This window comes from Protopterus annectens, chromosome 1.part1 (genome assembly GCF_019279795.1).
Source record: "Protopterus annectens isolate FY-2018-M chromosome 1.part1, PAN1.0, whole genome shotgun sequence".
Lineage (NCBI taxonomy): Eukaryota > Metazoa > Chordata > Ceratodontiformes > Protopteridae > Protopterus > Protopterus annectens.
This window is the reverse complement of record NC_056726.1, coordinates 1,207,102,722-1,207,119,106: the sequence shown is the minus strand read 5'-3', so window position 1 is coordinate 1,207,119,106 and position 16,385 is coordinate 1,207,102,722. Positions and strand designations below refer to the sequence as shown.

General features: G+C 44.4%; 1 protein-coding gene across 4 annotated transcripts in view; it reads right to left on the bottom strand.

Annotated features, from left to right (window-relative positions):
• The window catches only part of LOC122809252 (myosin-10-like), a 3,714,157-nt gene that overhangs the window by 743,448 nt on the left and 2,954,324 nt on the right, over nt 1–16,385 (bottom strand). The window lies entirely within an intron of this gene.

The following is a 16,385-nucleotide window of genomic DNA, read 5'->3' as shown; positions in this document are numbered from 1 at the left end:
TGGGATGCTATAATAAGAGGTGTGGAAAATTCCTGGGGGGGGAGGGGGGGGTTGTACCACAGCGACAGTGTAACAAGTAGATAAAACTAAAAAAATTGTTTTACTTTTACAAGTTACTACAAAAGTATGGTATTCATAAAACTTGTTCAGACAGTATAGTTCAAGAAAAGTGTGTATGAGAAAGTATGAAGCAAAAATATGAATTTCTAAAACATCCACTAATTCAATGTACATTTAATGAAGTGGTGACCTATATAAGGTAGCTCTGCTGTTTGAAATAATCATAATCTGTGCCATGAAAGGCTTACTTACTGTACAATCTCCATGACACTGCACAGTTTGCCTCTATATCCACTAATGGGCAGTGCAGGGTACTCCTGCCTTTAAGTATGTTGTACAATCTGAAAATAAATTAATATGGTGCAAATCTACCCATTTGGTGACTAGCTCTTATTTTTTCTCAAGGTTACGTTTTTATTCAAGAAGGTTGTGAGATAAGAAAGTTTGATTTTGTTGAGCTTTGTTAGGTAATGTAACCCCTTCTAATATGCTATGACAGGCAATGCTATCCCTTTCTAACAGAATGAATAACACCACACCTGTTGAATGACATGATAAAAAAAGTTATGTACTCACCATAACGTTCCATCTGAGTAGTTGTACTTCATTTGTCTTCAACCTGTGGGTTACGGATCTGTATCGGATCCGAGACGGCAACTTTTACTAGCATCAGCTCCAAGCTCCAAACTCCTCCCCTTACCCATAATACACCTCCACTGCCTTCCATCCCCAGATCGAGTTTGCTGAACTTTATACTGAGAACGTGACCTGAAAGATTTACTTGTGACCTACACTGCAGCCCGTAGGCTGATCATATGCCAAGGTCCGGGGGAAGGAGGGAGGGACGGTTGAAGACAAATGAAGTACAACTACTCAGATGGAATGTTATGGTGAGTACATAACTTCTTTATCTGAAGTAGTTTATTTCATTTGGTCTTCAACCTGTGGGACAGAGTCCTCAGCTACTAAAACTCCTGGGAGTCCCTCATGGAAGGATATTCCGGAGCACCGCGGAACCAAAGGATGCTCTCCTTCTGGAAGTTAAATCCAATTTGTAATCAGAAATAAATGTATGAGTTGAGGACCAAGTAGCTGCAGAACAAATATCATCCAAAGACACTCTAGACCAAAAGAAGGTAGACATAGCCATGGACCTAATGGAATGAGCTTTCACTTGACCTGGAGGAGACATGCCTCTGTCCTTATAGACCTGCAGGATGCATGAAGAAATCCATCTAGCTACAGTGACCTTGGAGATAGGTTTCCTCAAAAAGGGTTTATAGAAGGATTCAAACAATTGATCTGATTTACAGAATTTTTTTGTCCTGTGTAAACAGGATCGTAACTGTCTATGAACATCCAACATGTGGAGTTTGTATTCCATCTTGTTAGTAAAATTAGGAAAAAAAAAAACACAGACAAATTGATAGTCTGATTGATATTTACTGGTGATGCCACCTTAGGAAGAAAAGATAAATTGGTTCAAAGGGAAACCCTATCTTTGTGAAAAAACATGTAAAGAATTTTGATGGACAAGGCCTGTAATTCTGAAACCCTTTTTGCAGAGGTAATAGCCAACAGAAAAACTGTTTTCCAAGACAAAAATTTCAGATCTGCAGTTGCGTCAGGCTCGAAAGGCAGAGCAACCAAAGCTTGAAGAACCATCGTAAGGTCCCATGGGGGAACAGGATCTTTGACCGGGGGGCATAACAAAAAGGTGCCTTTGATAAAGGCTTTACACAGTCTATAAGTGGCTAAAGAGGCAGAATTCTCACCCACATGAAAATGAGAGATGGCAGCCAACTGTACTTTGACAGTAGAAGAACTAGCTTTGTGTTGAAAAATATCAGCTAGAAAATCAAGAATGGCAGAAACAGGAGCCGTGAAAGGGTCTAGACTCCTTTGAGAGGCCCAAAAGGAAAAAGCATTTCCACTTGCTGGGATAAACCTTCCTGGTTAAAGACTTATGAGCAGCCACCAAAATAGATCTAACCGAGGAGGATAGTCCAGGACTCCTAGCAATCACGGGAACTGGAGCAGCCAAGCTGTGAGCTTTAGGCTGTCCAGATTCAGATGACGCACCCCCAAAGGGTGTGAAATTAAATCCTGAATGGGATCTAGGATCCAAGGTGGAGCCAGAAGGTGAGACCAAAGGAAGGGAAACCATACCTGGCGAGGCCAGAACGGGGCAATGAGGATCACTTTGCTCTGCAGTCAATGAGCTTTCTGTAGAAACCTCGGAATGAGAGGTACTGGCGAGCATACAGAAGACTGGGAGGCCAAGCATGAACTAGAGCATCTCTGGGGGACTCCCCCGGCAGGGGGTTCAGAGCGAAAACCTTGCTGCACTTCGCATTGGAAGGAGATGTAAAGAGACTGCAGCAAGGTTGACCCCACTCGCTGAAGATCTGTTCCGCTACTGACAGATTCAGAGACCACTCGTAAGGCATGAGAACGGCCAGACTGAGCCTGTCCGCTAGGATGTTGGACCGTCCCTGAATGTGAGTTGCGATGAGAAAGTGACCGGTAGAGATCACCCATTCTCACACTCTCATGGCCTCGCGACGAAGGGGATAAGATCTGGGCCCTCCCTGTTTGTTGATGTACCAGACCACTGACAGTTGTCTTACTGAATAACAATCATTCCCAGAGGAAGAAAGGCATGAAGGGCCTGCAATGCTAGAAAGTACAGTTTTGTACCTACCATAAATGTAGATGTTCGAAGATCCACATTGCTGCAGTCCTAACACTTGGGTAGTCCGCTGTCCCAGTCGGCCCGAATACCAAAGTATAAGGCTGACGTCGGTCAAGGCGCATTTGTCTGACATCAGGACGTCAGGGTACAAATGCGCATGACCGACGTCATATCCTCAGTCTTTTCTTGCCCCAGATGTCAGAAGACCCTAAAAAGATAAGGCCAAAACCAAAAAACACCAAACACTCCTGTACCCAATATATGTACAATATATACAAATTTACAAAAATAGAACCCCACCCACACAACCACCCCTAAACACAGAGGGGAAGGAGGGAGGGTAAATTGGACTGCAGCAATGTGGATCTTCTAACATCTACATTTATGGTAGGTACAAAACTGTACTATGTTCTTCATCTCACATTGCTGCAGTCCTAACACTTGGGTAGAATCCCAAAGCAGAGGTAAGGGAGGATGGCTAAACTACAATGAAGCAGGAGCTGCCAAAATGCCCTGCAACACAGCAGTGGCAAAACCAGCCCTGGATTTAGAATAGAGAGGAAGGTGGTAATGCTTGGAGAAAGTATGCACTGAACTCCAAGTAGCTGCCTCCAAAATATCCTTAGTTGCCACCCCTTAGAAATGCTGTTGAAGTGGCAGTAGCCCTAGTGGAATGAGGCCTAATCCCAGCTGGAATCTCCTTGCCATGATGGGAATAACAGAATGCAATGCAAAACCCAATCCACTTAGATATAGTTTGTTTTGACACAGGCTTGACCTGAGAACTCAAAGCAAAAGAAACAAACAACTGCTGAGACTGCCTAAAATCCCTAGTCCTGCTTAAATAATAACGCAACTGCCTGTGTACATCTAAAGTGTGCAAAATCTTTTCCCCCCTATTTTGGGGATCTGCATAAAAAGTAGGCAAATGAATAGTTTGGTTTAAAGCCACACTAGAAACCACCTTAGGCATAAATGAAGGATTAGTACGTAATGATACCCTATCCTTATGAAAAATCAAAAAAGGCTCAACCGCCATAAGGGCCTGCAATTCAGAAACCCTTCTTGCAGAAGTAATGGCCAACAAAAAAAAAACAGTCTTCCATGACAAGTATTTCAATTCAGCAGTAGCCGCAGGCTCAAAAGGTTGTAGAGTAAGTTTCTCCAACACAAAATTGAGGTCCCAAGCAGGAGTAGGAGCTCTACGTGGGGGTCTTATGTTCTTTGCCCCTCTAAGAAATTGCTTGAACAAAGGATGAGAAAACAATGGTGGGTTACAATCATAGTGAGCTGAAATTGCTGCAGCATGAATCTTAATGGAAGAGAAAGACAAACCTTTGTCCAGTAACTCAGTAAGATATTGAAGAGCCACACTCAAATTAGGCTCAGAAACATCCAAATCCTTTGCTGCACTCCAAAATAAAAATCTCTTCCATTTCTCTGCAAACACTTTACGTGTACTAGGTCTTCTGGCTTCCATAATCACATTTAAAACTTGTTGAGGAAGTTGAGACCTGCTGTGGTTCAAAACAGAATATGCCAGGCTGTTAGATGAAGAGAGTGAAGCTTGACATTGAGTAGATGACCGTCCCTCTGAGACAAAAGGTGTGGAATTAAAGGTAAAGGCCATGGAGGCTTCCTTACCAGATTCCTCAGTAATGGGTACCAGTGTTGCCGAGGCCAATCTGGAGCTATCAAAATCATCCTTGGCTTGTCTTGTCTGACCTTTAGGAGTACCTTTGGGAGGAGAGGCAGAGGTGGAAAGGCATACACATGAAGATTTTCCCAACTGAACGAAAGAGCATCCACTTTCCAAGCTGTGTGATGAAACCTTTTCGTGCAAAACTTTGGCAGCTGGTGGTTTAGTGGAGAAGCGAACAGATCTATGTCTAGAGTTCCCCATGACACTGTCAATTTTTGAAATACATGAAGATCCAGTTTCCACTCGTGGGGATCCATGATTTGCCTGCTTAACACATCTGCTAAGGAGTTCTGTGCTCCTGGCAGAAACCTTGCCTGAAGATTTAGCTGCAAGCTGAGCGCAGTCTCCCACAAAATCATTGCTTGCCTGCATAGAAGATAAGAATGTGTTCCCCCTTGCTTGTTGATGTACCACATGACAGTTGTGTTGTCTGTTAGAATCAACACCTGCCCTGGAAGAAGTAACTCCTTGAAAGCCATTAATGCAAACTGGACTGCTAACATCTCCTTCATGTTGATATGTAGATGCTGTAGTCTGGCAGGCCACTTGTCTTGTATCCACTTTCCATTCAAATGAGCTCCCCAAGCTATGTCTGAGGCATCTGTCGTTAGAATTTGACTCGCCTCTGGCCGGGTCACAGAGAGTCCCTTGTTTAGGTGACATTCCTGAGCCCACCACAAAAATTCCTTTTGAATGCAAGGTATTATTGGAATGACAGTGTCCAAATCCTGGCAGTGCTGTGTCCATACATTTTTTAGATACCATTGCAGCTTCCTCATATGCAGTTTGGCATTGGGAAGCACCAGAATACAAGATGCCATGAACCCTAAGGCTTGAAGGACTGTCCTTGCAGTCAGCCCGGACTGAAGAGATAGTTGATGGAAGTAAAGGGAAAGATTCTTTTGTTTGTCCGGGGTTAAAAAGGCCATCTGGGCTGCTGTATTCAGTCTCACACCCAGAAAGCACATGTCTTGAGAGGGTACTAGACTGGACTTTATTTCGTTCACAGAATACCCCAGGCATCTTAGCACTGCTATCACATATTCCAGATGCTGAAGAAGCTCGTCCTTTTCTTGAGCCAGAATCAGACAGTCGTCCAAGTAAGGATAGATTTGTATTCCTTTTAGCCTGAAGAAAGCCACAACTGGAGCCAGAACTTTGTGAATACTCTGGGCGCAGTAGATAAGCCAAAGGGCAATGCAGAGAACTGATAATGGGAATTTCCAGCTCGGAAACGCAGATACTTCCTGCAACTGAGTCTGATAGGCACATGAAGGTAAGCCTCCTTGAGATCTAAAGTTACCATCCAGTGATCCTTGCCCAGCAGAGGTAAAAGCTGTTGTAACGTCAACATTTTGAACTTGGGAATGTCCAGATAAGTGTTGAGGATAGACAAATCCAGAATAGGTCTCCACGTGTTCCCCTTTTTTGGTACTAGGAACAGGCGAGAATAAAATCCTAGGCCCCTTTCTGTCACAGGAACCAGCTGAATGGCCCCTATCTGGAGTAACAGAGAAATTTGCTTGTGAGCCTCTTTTCTTTGTATAGGAGGAATGTCTGGCATGCCTTTGAAAGGAGGCAAGGTATGGAAATAAAACCTGTAACCGTGGTGAACAATATCCAATACCCATCTGTCTTGGGTAATAACACTCCAATTTTCTTTGAAAAGTGCCAGCCTTCCTCCCAAAGGTGCTGCCAGACGAGAAGGCTCTGGCAGCTGAAAAGGCAAGTCATTGGGTCTGCTTACGAAAGGACTGACCCCTGCCCTCACCAGAAGACTGGGCAGGTGAACTGCCTGTTCTAGGCCTAAAAGAACCTTGAGCTCTGCCCCTACCACGTCTAGATCTACCCCTAGACTGAGAATCATAAGAAGGATAGGTCCACCCCTTAGTAGGCCAATTTCTACTAAACTTTGGAGGCTGAACCTGCAAAAATTCTTTAACAGTCTGCATAGACTTAGCCTTGTCCTCCATTTTCTTTAAAACTGCTTCCACAGGCGCACCAAATAACACATCAGATTGTAAAGGAGCATCTAAAATCCTTGTCTTTACATGTTCAGCTAAATTCTGATCCCTCAGCCAGGCGTGCCTGCGAAGAACAGAACCAGTGGCTGCCACCCTCGAAGAGGCCTGTACAGCATCAAAACCACATTGCAAGGAATGCTTACCCACCTGTTCAGAAACATGAACTAAATCCTGCAACTCTTTACACTCAATACCTTCCGCCAGAGCATCTACCTTAGACTTCAATTGTGAAAGGAGATAATTTTGGTATTTCAACATGTGAAACTGGCAATTCAAAGCCCTCATGGCTAAAGTGGAAGAAGTATACACCTTCTTTCCCCATCTATCCAAAGCCCTTGCCTCTTTATCAGAAGGAACAGGATTTTTAACAACAGAAGCCTTAACACCTTTAGGGCCCTGAGAAACAGCTTCTGGGTCTGCCCTAGGACTCTTAAAAGATACTTATGAGCTTCAGGCACCCTATAATACCTATCCGGTTTAACTGGGGCAGGAGGCAAAGAATCAGGATTCAGGGAAGCCTCTGCAAAAACATCCTCTACCACATCCAGAACAGGAGGTATAGCTAAAGGCCTATGCTGGGGTAGAAACAAAAATTCCTAAGCCTTTTCCTGGAATCAGAGAAATCTTGACCTTCCCATTTAAAATGCTCCCTCATGGAATGAAGAGTCTCTGAAAAGAAAAATCCTCAGGAGGAGAAGCCGAAGGTGTAGAGTCATCTACATCAGAATCAGAATAAGGAGGATACTCCTGCAAGTCTTCAGCCGAAGACTCAGAAGCCTCTGAACACTGCTCAAAACTTTCAAGCTCAGGTTCCACCCTAGGCCTCTTATCAGGGGGGGGCATAGAACCTCTAATCATAGTAATCAAATCTTCTGCCATTTTAAGCATATGTTTCTTAGGCAGAGACCCTGAAGAACTAGGGGAGACCCCCACTGAAGTTAACCCTGGCCTGCCTCTAGAAGAAGCCTTGGAAACAGAAGGGGAGGGCCGAACCACCTTGGGAAGGGAGGGGAGAACAGTTACCTGAGAAGCCCCTTCAGCCTGGCCTACCTCCTGAGAGGACACATCTTGTAATAGTAAAGTCTCTCCCTGAGAATCCAAAGGAACTTCTGGTAGAACCACCGGCTCCACCGAGCCCTCTAAAGAACCGACGTCCGGGACAGACGGTTCTTCCACCCTAGGCTTCGCTGCTTTGTCCTTGCGCTTTTTAGACGAAGCGGGCGTCGGAGCATCCGACGGCATGTTGTAATTACAACGCTTCCCAAAAACTAACCTGGCACAATCTAATCTTCTCTTAATAGTGCGTTTGTTAAATCTAGCACAAGAGCGACAGCCAACAACGCCGTGCTCAGGCCCTAAGCAAGGTATACACAAGGTATGGTAATCTCTATGAGGTATCTGTTTCCCACAAGAAATACAGTTATTCACTTTTTCTGACATCCGGTTAAATACTGAGGCAAGAAAAAAACAAAATATTCCCCAACGGGGTACTTAGCCAACTTTGATTCGGTCTGAAACTCCGACTTCAGAAAATTTCAGAACGCCAACCTGCACTCGCAAAACTGCTTCTGCATCGGACCATGCGGCAAAAAAGACTGAGGATATGACGTCGGTCATGCGCATTTGTACCCTGACGTCCTGATGTCAGACAAATGCGCCTTGACCGACGTCAGCCTTATACTTTGGTATTCGGGCCGACTGGGACAGCGGACTACCCAAGTGTTAGGACTGCAGCAATGTGAGATGAAGAACATGGACTGCCCTCATCTCTAGGACATTTATATGCAAGCTGGTCTCTATGGGGGACCACAGGCCTTGGACTGTCCTGCCCGAAAAATGCCCCCTCATCTGAGTTGGGAGGCCTCCGTGGTCACTATGGTTTGGGGCAGGGCTGGAACAAAGGCTCGTCCCACCAAAATGTCCGCAGAGCTCATCCACCATATGAGGGATGACCGACAGACTCGACTGAGTTGAATTGGATATATCAATGGCAGTTCCAACAGGGACCATTGAACAGCTAGAGTTCACTGTAGAATTCTCATGTGTAACCAAGCACACGGGAGAAGCGTTATGGTTGCTGTCATCAAGCCTAGGGCCCTCAGCACCGATTTTGCCATTGGAAGATGAGAACGGTAGAGCAGGGAGACATGCATCTTCGGGTTTTGAACTCTCTCCGAGGTCAGGAATATTTTGCACTGAAGAGTATCTATCCTGGCATCAATGTAGTCTATCACCCGTACAGGATCTAGGAGAGATTTGTATGCATTGATTGTGATCCCCAAACGCTGGGCAAGGGTCAGGAAATAATCCTGGTTTGGGAAAGTAGAAGCCTGGTGGGAGCAGTGAGGAGCCAATTGCCCAGGTACGGATAGACCCGAATCCCCTGAAGCCTCAGGTGAGCCGCTACCACTGCCATCACTTTGATAAACACCCTGGGGGCTGTGGTGAGACCAAAGGGTAGGGCACGAAACTAGCAATGATTGACTCCTAGCCGGAAGTAGATGAACCTCCTGGAGCTTCTGTACATTTTTATGTGATAGCAAGCATCCTGGAGGTCTAATGAGCACATCTAGTCACTCTCTTGCAGGTACGGCATGATGGACTGTAATGTGACCATCTAGAACTTCTCTTTGGCACTGACAGGTTCAGGGTAGAAAGGTCCAGAATGAGCTGCAAGTCCCCCATTTTATTTGGCACCAAAAAGAACCTGGAGTAGAAGCCTGATCCAGACTGATCTGGGGGGACAGTTTTGATGGCTTGTTTTTTTAGCAACTTGGAAATTTCCTGTGCTGCTGCCTCCCTGAAAAAGGTTCCACTCCCTCAGATCCGACACCCAAGCACTGGCTCAGAGAGCAGCTCGGATCCGAGCTGGTCGGATCCGAAATGCTCCAGGCAGCTGTCGGCGTCAAGGAAGCAGTTACCATCGGCACCGACCCCCTGACCAAAGCCAACCTCGGATCTGAGTAATCCGAACCCGAAGGTCGGATCGGAGAAGGAGACAAGGGTTGAAAGAAAGGAAGCCAGCTCCACCTCCAGAGGGAGGGGGGGCTGGCAAGACCCCCATCTGGATCTGTGTATGAATAAATCACCTCATCATCTTATCCAGATCCATATCTGGCAAGGAGCGGGTGGACCATGACGAGGCCACAGACTCTGACCTGGCTGGTTGGGGCACAGAGGCCCGAGAGGCTGGACGTGTCTCCTCCGGCTCCGGGGAGAACCTTGGAGATCGGAGCTGAGGGGATTCACAGATCCATGGTGTCTTACTCGGAGAAGCGAGGTCTGGGGACCTCTTTCTTTTTTCCCTCGTCTTCGACTATCTCTCCCTCGTTCTACCTCTTTTCTGCTCCGCTACCACAAGCTTTGGTACAGGAGATTGAGTCCCAGCCTGGGTGGGAGGAGAAGCCAGAGGAAGAGAGGAGGGAGAGGTGGCCACAACAGCCATTGTGACAGAAGACGGAGACAAGGAAACAGAGTCAGAAGGAGGAAGAAGGCCTTTCAGGGCCAACTTGGCCTTCCTATCCTTAAGGGCGCAGGGGTTGAAGCCCGCACAAATGCTACAGTCCACACTCAGGTGGGCCACGCTCAAGCACAAAACACACAAGAGGGTGGCCATCCGCTGGTGATAACTTATGGCCACACTCTGTGCAGTGCTTGAAAACAAGCTTTTCAGCCATACTGTATTTTAGAAGGTTAACCTTAACAAAAAAGCAGGTTCTTTCTAAATAACACACATACACACACCCACTCACTACACTCGTCTACAGAAAACACTGAGGAGGGAGGGGAAACTACTACCTACACCACAGAACAAACTACTCTAACTACCTAAAAACACTAACACTCGACGCACCAAGCGAGGGGAGGAGAATGGTGACCTATACTAACACTAACTGAGAGAAATTTAGAAAAAATGATTTACTCACGAAGGTTTTAAACCCACTGACTAGTTGGAGAAGACACGATGCTGAAGTAATTAGTGGCAAATGAGATCTGGAGATGGAAAGCAGTGGAGATGTATTATGGGTAAGGGGAGGAGTTTGGAGCTGATGCTAGTAAAAGTTGCCGGCTTGGATCCGATACAGATCCATAACCCACAGGTTGAAGACCAAATGATGTAAACTACTTCAGATCCACCATTTATGTTAAGCAGCCTACAGTACTGTGCAATATAGCCTGATCTCTAACAGATGGTGTAAAGAATATCACTTTTACTAGCTATGACAGCTAAAACATTGATAAGGCACCCCTAATGGCAAGGCACTATATACCTAGCAGTTAGCATGCTTGCTCATAAAAAAAAACAAATGCTCTCAGTAATGACAGCATAAAGCTTGAAATGCTTGGTTAATTCATAGAATATGAATGACGCAGAAATTAAGACCACAGACTAAGCTTAGACTTTCCATAAACTTAATAAAACAACAGCAAGAAATAGTTACTTTCACCATTCATTTTGTGAAATGGTTATTTGCATATGGATGAAACCTGTAATCTGTTCATAAATCTTGAACTCCACTGGTAACACACAAATACACTGAGACACATATACAGAACAGGTCTAATTATGGTTTATAAAGTGTTCCCAATACACAAACATCCCTAGAGGGTATTTCCCTTAGTAAAGTTCTAATTAAGGGATATCACTTTTTCAACATTGTGTTCACTTGACCTGCGACCTGCAAAAAGTACAGTTGTGTACACTTACCATAAATGTAGATGTTCAAGTGTATTCACTGTTGCAGTCATCACACTTGGGTTATCTGCCTGCAGGTAGCCCTCAGTCGGCCCGAATACCAGAGACTTAGTATTTCTGCGTCGGATGCTATCGCTCCAGGACTGACGTAAGGTCGTCAGGGGTATAAAAATAGGCAGCCAATGCCATTACATCAGTTTTTCTTGCCCCAAATGTCAGGAGCTCCCCAAACAGGGAGCCAAGTTATGGTGGGGAAAACACCACCAGTAAAAAGTAAACACCAATACCAATACCCCTGAAAGGGGTGAGTAATAGCCATATAGAGGAGAGAGAGAAACCAGGAGGCTGGAGGGAGGGAAGCCAGGACTGCAAAAGTGAATACACCCAAACATCTACATTTATGGTAAGTGTACACAACTGTCCTATGTTCTTCGTGTGTCACTGTTTCAGTCATCACAATTGGGTGGATTTCCAAAGCTGAAGAAGGGTGCAGGCAATCAAGATGAGTTAGGGCTGGCTAGTACGTCTTGCAGGACTGCTGTTGCAAAACTTGCCCTGGATTTGGAAAAGATAGGCAGGTGGTAATGCTTGGTGAAGGTGTGTATAGAACTCCAGGTAGCAGCTTCCAGGATGTCCCTGGTAGGGATTCCCCTGAGAAATGCTGTAGAGGAAGATGTTGCCCTAGTGGAATGTGTTCTGACCCCTTGAGGGGTTGGTTTCCCATGGTGCTTGTAGCAGAAATGGATGCAATGTGCTATCCATTTGGAAATTGTTTGTTTTGAAATGGCCTTGCCCTCTGCCCCTGTTGCAAAGCTGACTAGTAACTGGTCAGATTTTCTGAAGGGCTTAGTCCTATCAAGGTAGAATCTGAGCTGTCTGTGCATGCCCAAGGAGTGCAGGATCGTCTCCCCTTTATTTTGAAGATTAGGGAAGAATGTTGGCAAATGGAGAGCCACACTGCACCATTTCAGGCATAAGTGAAGGGTTAGTCCTGAGGGAAACCCTGTCAGCATGGAAAATAATGAAGGGTTCCACAGCCATAAGTGCTTGCAGCTCAGGCACTCTTCTAGCTGTAGTGATGGCCAGAAGCAAGGCTGTTTTCCAAGAGAGGAATTTTAACCCTGCTGATGCTGCAATTTCAAGGGGGGAAGCGTGAGCTTTTCCAGTACAAAGTGAAGGTCCCAAGCAGGGGTGGGTCCTCTCCTTGGCGGCCTTAAATTGTTGCCCCTCTCCGCAACTGTTTGATAAGAGGGTGTGAGAAGAGAGGTGGGGGTGTCATTGGGGGGTGTGGGGTGTGTATCCCCCCCCACATAGTTTGGGAATATATTATCTTCTGGAAAGAGTTATTCATTCAACTTGTAAGTATCCATGTCTATGGTTTCCAACATTTAAAATAGGTGGGGGGCTACACCCACCCCTTACTATACATACTAACTCCAGGATCGCACTACAGTAGTGAACAGGGCATATACCTTTCAACTTTTCTATTAGGGGAAAAATATAAATAATAAAAAACGGACAATACGCTGGTTGCATAAGTGTGCACACCCTTAAACTAATACTTTGTTGAAGTACCTTTTGATTTAATTACAACATTCGGTCTAATTGGGTAGGGATCTATCAGCATGGCACATCTTGACTTGGCAAAATTTGCCCACTCTTCCTTGCAAAAGCACTCCAAATCTGTCACATGGTGAGGGCATCTCTTGTGCACAGCCCTCTTCAGATCACCCCACAGATTTTCTATTGGATTTAGGTCTGGGCTCTGGCTGGGCCACTCCACAGCTCTAATTTTCTTCTGGCAAAACCATTCTTTTGTTGATTTGGATGTATTCTTGGGGTCACTGTTGTGTTGAAGGGTGAAATTCCTCTTCATCTTCAGCTTTCTAGCAGACACCTGAAGGTTTTTGGCCAAAAGTGACTGGTATTTGGAACTGTTCATAATTCCCTCCACCTTGACTAAAGCCCTAGTTCCAGCTGAAGAAAAGCAACCCCAAACCATGACACTGCCACCACCATGCTTCAATGTGGGGATGCTGTTTTTTGGTGATGTGAAATGTTGTTTTTTCGCCAAACGTACCTTTTGGAATTGTGACCAAAATGTTCAATCTTGGTCTCAACAGACCATAACACATTTCCTGCTTGCTTTTGGGAGTCTTGATGCATTGTTTTGCAAATTTTAGCCAGGCCTGGATGTTTTTCTGTGTAAGAAAAGGCTTCCGTCTTGCAACCCTACTCCACACAGGCCAGACATATGGAGAATACGGGACATTGTTATCACATGTAGTACACAACCAGTACTTGCCAGAAATTCCTGCAGCTCCTTCAGTGTTGCTGTAGGTCTCTTGGCAGGCTCCCTGACCAGTTTTCATCTTGTCTTTTCATCAGTTTTGGAGGGATGTCCAGTTCTTTGCAATGTCACTGTTGTCCCATATTTTCTCCACTTTTTGATGACTGTCTTCACTGTGTTCCATGGTACATCCAGTGCTGTGGAAATTTTTTTGTACCCTTCTCCTGAATGAAACCTTTCAGCAATGTGAATCCTTTGATGCTTTGTAAGCTATCTGCGAACCATGGCTTTTGCTGTAGCAGGCAACTGAGTAAATGTCAGGAAAATCCTACTAGGATAGCTGAACTTTGTTTGGAGTTAATCAGAGTCTCTTTTTTAATTGCTGGTAGGTGTGTGCTCAAAAAGACTGAATGCTGTAATTAAAGCAAAAAAAAAAAAAAAATATATATATATATATATATATATATATATATATATATATATATATATATGTTTGTGTGTGTGTGTGTGTGTGCGTGGGGGTGTGCGTATATACATATATGGTACATACACATCTATGGGCGTCAGACATCCATCAAATCAGCAAAATGTCGAAACCCACTAGAGCAACATAATTTGGTCAGTGCAGACAGTTGATTGACATGTTACAACATCGACAATCCCCGGGTAGAGGAATATTTACTTTCATCAGAGTATGGGTTACCTTGAAGTTAGTAGATAAAAGTAGCAGGGGGTGGGAGGTGCAGGGAGCTTGTCTCCCACAGAAATACTTGCTGTTGGATCAGTCCTCTCCAGGGTAAGGCCCGGAGCATGCACAGAATGTGTTATTTGTGACTTTGACATTATAACGTCACTGTCCACTTGACCAAATGCCCGACAACTACACACACACACACACATATATATATATATATATGGGTCCCCTACACATGGTCGAAATGTGACAAAGTCGAAACCCATATGGCCGAGACCATATGTTCGACTTTTGAAATCCAGACCATGTGTAACGGACATCTCCGTGCAGTGCGGAATAGAAAGATTTCCATTTCCACACTGTAGTCTGATCTTGGAGTTGGTATATTAAAGTTATGGGGGGTGTGGTCTCGGCCATATGGGTTTCGGCTTTCTGCAATTTCAACCATGCCTAGTAGACCCATATATATATATATATATATATATATATATATATATATATATATATATATATATATATTCGGCTTTCTGCAATTTCAATGATGCCTAGTAGACCCATATATATATATATATATATATATATATATATATATATATATATATATATATACACATATATATATTTATATATGTATATATATATATATATATATATATACATATACATATATGACATCAACTGAGTGTTTTTGAGTGTTTAACCTCTCAAGGCCAGGATCTTCAGCTGTGCTCCAGTCTGACAAAGCTGTGTCTTCCGTAGGAGGAAACTAAGTGTGACAGCTGCTACTTCTGCACACAGAGGCAGGCTCAATTTCCCAGATAGTCTCATATCATCAAAGAGGTTCAATGCAATGGGCCTTATGACTGATGGCCATACCTCCTCATGAGCCATGATCACAGCCTTGTCCCACCAGAAATGAATAACTGATCAGGGTTTCTGTGGGCATCCAGAATATAGCAGAATCTTTTCTCTCTTACTTTTTGGGTTCTGGAAAGAAGACATGGAGATGGGCAGCTTGGTTCAAAGCAAACTTGAATACTATTTTAGGCATAAACATAGGATTACATCTAAAAGAAAATAGAAGTTATGTTCTTACCATAACGTTCCATGTTAGTTGTCTTCTTCTCGCCTTCTTCTTGCTGGATGGGTTCGGAGCTGACCTCGGCTCCGACTCGGCCACTCTAAAAGCTCGAGAGTTGGTTCCACCGGCTCGAGGCTCCCCTTATATCCCACAATGCTAGGCGTGAGTTACCTCAGATCTCGTTTGTAAGCTAGGCCCAGCTTATAATAGTAGCAGAATAACTAGAAACAAAGTCCACCTCTATAAACAAGGGAGAAGAGAAGGGTGACCTACATCCTGATCCAGGAAAATATGCACAGCAGAGCATATACCTAAAGTAAAGAGGTGGTAGAAAGAGAGGTCACAATCAAAACTCCTCTAGGTCTGTCCAGGCCAGGGGGAAGGAGGGTGGGACGCAAGAAGAAGGCGAGAAGAAGACAACTAACATGGAACGTTATGGTAAGAACATAACTTCTATATGTTAAGTTGTCTATCTCGCCTTCATTCTTGCTGGATGGGACCAAGGCCCCTAGCACCTTGTCCCGGTGGCCTAACGGAACAGACTCTTGAGAACAGTGGAACCAAAGTTAGCTCTATGCCTAGAGGCTAAATCCAACTTATAATGAGAAATGAAAGTGTGAGGAGTAGCCCAAGTAGCCGCTGCACAAATGGTGTCAATAGGCAGTCTATCTTGAAAGGCTATAGAAGTAGCCAAAGCTCTGGTAGAATGGGCTTTAGGTTTGCTAGGCAGCTTTTGGTGTCTAATTTCATAAACAAGGGAAATCAGAGATGTTAGCCATCTGGATAATGATACCTTTGAAACTGAAAGTCCCTTTCTGCCTTCTGCATAAGAGACGAACAGCTGGTCAGATTTTCTGAATTGTTTTGTTCTATCCAAATAGTACCTTAACTGACGATGAACATCTAGCCAATGCAATCTTTGTTCAGATCTGTTAGAATATTCTGGAAAAAACACCGGGAGGTCAATGCTTTGATTTAGGTTAGCCGTCGAGGCTATTTTAGGTAAAAAGGACGGGTTGGTTCAGAAGATACTCTGTCCTTATGGAACAACAGATAAGGAGGTCGACAGCTGAGTGCATGAAGTTCTGAAACTCTTCTAGCTGAAGTAATAGCTACTAGAAAGAGAGTCTTCCATGATAGCAA